Below are 3,611 nucleotides of genomic sequence, written 5' to 3'. Positions count from 1 at the left end.
TTCCTTGTTTGGTTGTGGGCTTAAGGCGGGGTCACCCATCCAAAATGCCCTTGCAATCTTAATGATATACGACTAGTTTACGCCAATCGACTATAAAAGAACTAGTAGGACTTATAATGCAAATTTCGTCAAAATTTGTTGAAACATTCGTAATGATGGAACTCGCTAACTATAAAATATTCATAGTGGTAATACCAAGGATAAAACAGGGAGTATAAAAGCACACATAGAATACTCTATCATCCTAAAACAATAAACTCCTTTTAAATTGACTCAGCTCAAGTTACAATAAGAAATTTCCAAGGTCGTCATGTGACATCAGGCAGGTTGTTCCTCGCCATAATCAATTTCTTGTACTACGAGAAGTTTTCCACATCTTTTTCCACACTCTTGAAGTCCCAGTCAAAATGCAAATTTCGGGACGAAATTCCCTCTAACGGGGGGATGATGTGACAACCGTCAAATTTCGCTCAAGTCAAAGTCAAAAAAAGTCAACAAGTCAAACCGGTCAACTCCATTAACCCTTGTATGTTAGGGTTTACATTATACAATTCGCTATTTCAATGAGAAAACATCATTTGAAAAATTCATGTGTTTGATTTTCCTTAGCCTTAACAGTGCTAAACAACAAACCAAAGCGATAAAACACTATTGCACAATCATCGGGATTGTGTAAGACACTAAATCATGGCTTAACGGGGTTTATGGACCTTTCGTTGCGAAGCCGGACACTCAAAAAGATCACAAACGAAACCTCTCACAATCTCTTTCACTCAACCTCTCTCTATTAAAATCTCTCCCAAATCTCTCCCGAATCTCTCCCAAATCTCTCTCAAAAGTTCCTTTAATTTTTTGTAATCATTCGGGCCATCCCGACCCTTAACTGGGTCAAAAACCACTTGAAACGGGGTAAAAACGGGTAAAATAGGCTTAAGGACCCAAAACTGAAGCTTCAGGACCGAAGTCCCTGTCATAAAGGAAGACGACACACATTTTTCTGTCGTAACCTTACGACTCGCGTGTTGATGACACGCAATGAGTATCAAGGAAGCCCCTGTCATAAAAGAAGACGACATGCATGTTTGCGTGTCATAATGTTTCCGGTTTTTCGACTACGACTTCGTTTTAACTCCGTTTTTCATTATTTTAACGTGGGATTTTCACCCAAAACTTTATTTTATAAACTAAGGCCCCAAAATATATAAATCTCCAGGGTTTTTATAAAAATGTATTAAAAGAATTGGTGGTTGGACTAATTATTGAGGGAATATTTGCTTTTCCTTATTTTATGACAAAAGCAAGCCACCACCACCTCACTCTATGATCATCCACTCTTTCCCACTACTCCTTGTCACCTTAGTGGACCTTTACACCCAATCTCCAGCTCTTCCCATGTTCTAAGAGCTGGAGGATTGATCCTCTCTCCTCATTCTCCATAAAGTTCTTTCATTCTACACTTAGCAACCAAAGGACACTCTCCAAAATTCTCTCATCTTTTCTCTCAATTTCAAGAACTTCAAGGATTTCTCCAGGGATTTCTTCCTTCAATTAGTAAGTATCTTCATCATTCACATAATTATTAAACTCCATTCTACTCAAATCATTGATATCTTACACAAATTCCATCTTATTCGGTGTTAGATTCTCGAATCATCAAGACATCTTCTTAGTGTTCTTGGGTTGAACACTTCCTCTATCTCACTTTCATCTACTGAAATCACATAAGGTGAGTTCATACCCCTACATTTACATGTTTTTCTTAAGTTTTAAGGGGGGAATACAAGTAAAATCATCAAGAACACAATTAAACTTTTTCTAACAGATTACATCAGAAAAGATGGACGTTAATCACGGACTGTTTTGGTCAACTTAAATATTTTATTTTTCAAAACTGTTCCAGGTGCAAGTAGTTCAAACTCGTAGCTTTAAAATGGCTACTTGCACATCTCCATATGATTTTTCTACAATTTATGGTGATTTTTACAAAACTGCCTGTCATTTCAGAGGCAAACCCGGACCAGTCTGTGATTATGAACATTTTCACCTCTGTTAGAGATCACTAAAAATCATGGTAAAATTTACGAACAAACTAGACTCATATTCCAAACTCTCAAAATTTGCGGATTTGGATTTAGAGCTTTGATGATTTTTTTATAAATTTTCTAAGAACAGTAACAGAAACTGTTTTTCAACGAAAAGTTGCTGTTAATTTCATTTCACCTTGTAACATGTTGAGCAAGGTGTATATCTTTATGTGATTATATGTTATTGCAATATATGACATTTTATCTTAATATTTAGACACACATCAGTTTACAAATGGATTTGGTCATATAAAATATAAAGAATAACAAGTGATTATAATCAAAGTACAATCGATACATTCAAACATTTAATAAACTATTTTGAATATAGTTTGCATACATTACCACGTACTACCCTTGGTTGATAAACTATAATAGGTATAGTTTATGATACATTACATAACAAATACATTTAAAAAGGGTACATTTATACAAAGGATATTTTCATTAAGCAAGGTACGGCCATACGGTACCAAGTTTTCATAACACGTAATTCCGTTAATGACTTTGTGAGACATTTACTTCAAATTACCATTAAGTCCTGTATTGTAACCAGAGTCTCCTTGAGGGAGAGCGTGATACTTGTGTATAGATCTATATTGGGTTTGACAAACCCACACCTAAGCTGCATGCAACAGCTAGACCGGCAGGTCTGGGGTGACAAATGTCATAACATTTCCGACGCCTGAAGAACGTCGTTTCAGGCCAACTAGGTCATAGCATGGTTATAATAACTCACATAAAGTATTAATAAACGTTGGAATTTACGGGAACTTCATTAAAATTTAATGAGTTTATGTCGATTTAAACTTGCATTGTTTTACTATAAATATGACAAATTACTTGTACATTTCGGTCTTTGGGTTTTAAGACTACATTTACACATTAAGGAAAATATTGGATTTTCTAACACAAATACTACTTTCACAAACGAAAGGCTTTTAATAATACCAAACAAAAGCTTATGAACTCACCAACCTTTGTGTTGACACTTTTTCAAACAACTTGTATTCTCAGGAAATCATTAAACAGGTAATCAAGTGCTTTTGAGGATGGGACGCTAAGGCGTCTACTATTTCATATTTTGTCAACATATTGTAATTGATTCGTAAACATGTAATTCATACAATGATGTAACTTTTTCAATTATATATATGTTGGTTGTGTTTGCTTGAATTACTATTACAATTGTTGTTATGATACTATACATGAAGTCCTCCACCCCCGGACGTTTCCGCCATCCTTGGTTTGGGGGTGTGACAGTTCAAAACACCCATCAATTGTATGTCCTGATTTATAGAAATGGGAGCACCAATGATCATCGTTCCTCTCATTCCTGTTTCTGTCTTCTTTATTGTTGGAATTATTTGAGGAGTTACCTTTCGTTGTAATTCTTGAGCCAAGTTTTTTTTTCTGATCTGGAAAGATTTTGCCTCATTCATGTAGTTTATGGATATGACAACCTTCTTTTGTTGTTCATCTTGACTTAGCAGGTGGTACACGTTGCTTAAAGTGGGTAGTGGGTCA

At 35.5% G+C, this 3,611-nt stretch overlaps 1 long non-coding RNA gene across 1 annotated transcript; it reads left to right on the top strand.

The window, feature by feature from the left end:
• Positions 1 to 1,435: 1,435 nt before the first annotated feature.
• On the top strand, positions 1,436 to 3,146 carry LOC145115000 (uncharacterized). The gene is made up of 3 exons (XR_013711380.1): positions 1,436 to 1,551; positions 1,642 to 1,726; positions 3,102 to 3,146. It is a non-coding gene; the product is annotated as an uncharacterized LOC145115000 (long non-coding RNA).
• The last annotated feature ends 465 nt before the right edge of the window (positions 3,147 to 3,611 follow it).

This window comes from Lactuca virosa, chromosome 5 (genome assembly GCF_052849685.1).
Source record: "Lactuca virosa cultivar CGN04683 chromosome 5, Lactuca_virosa_CGN04683_v6, whole genome shotgun sequence".
Classification (NCBI taxonomy): domain Eukaryota; kingdom Viridiplantae; phylum Streptophyta; class Magnoliopsida; order Asterales; family Asteraceae; genus Lactuca; species Lactuca virosa.
Note: the sequence above shows the minus strand (reverse complement) of the source record. Positions and strands in the feature narration are given on the sequence as shown.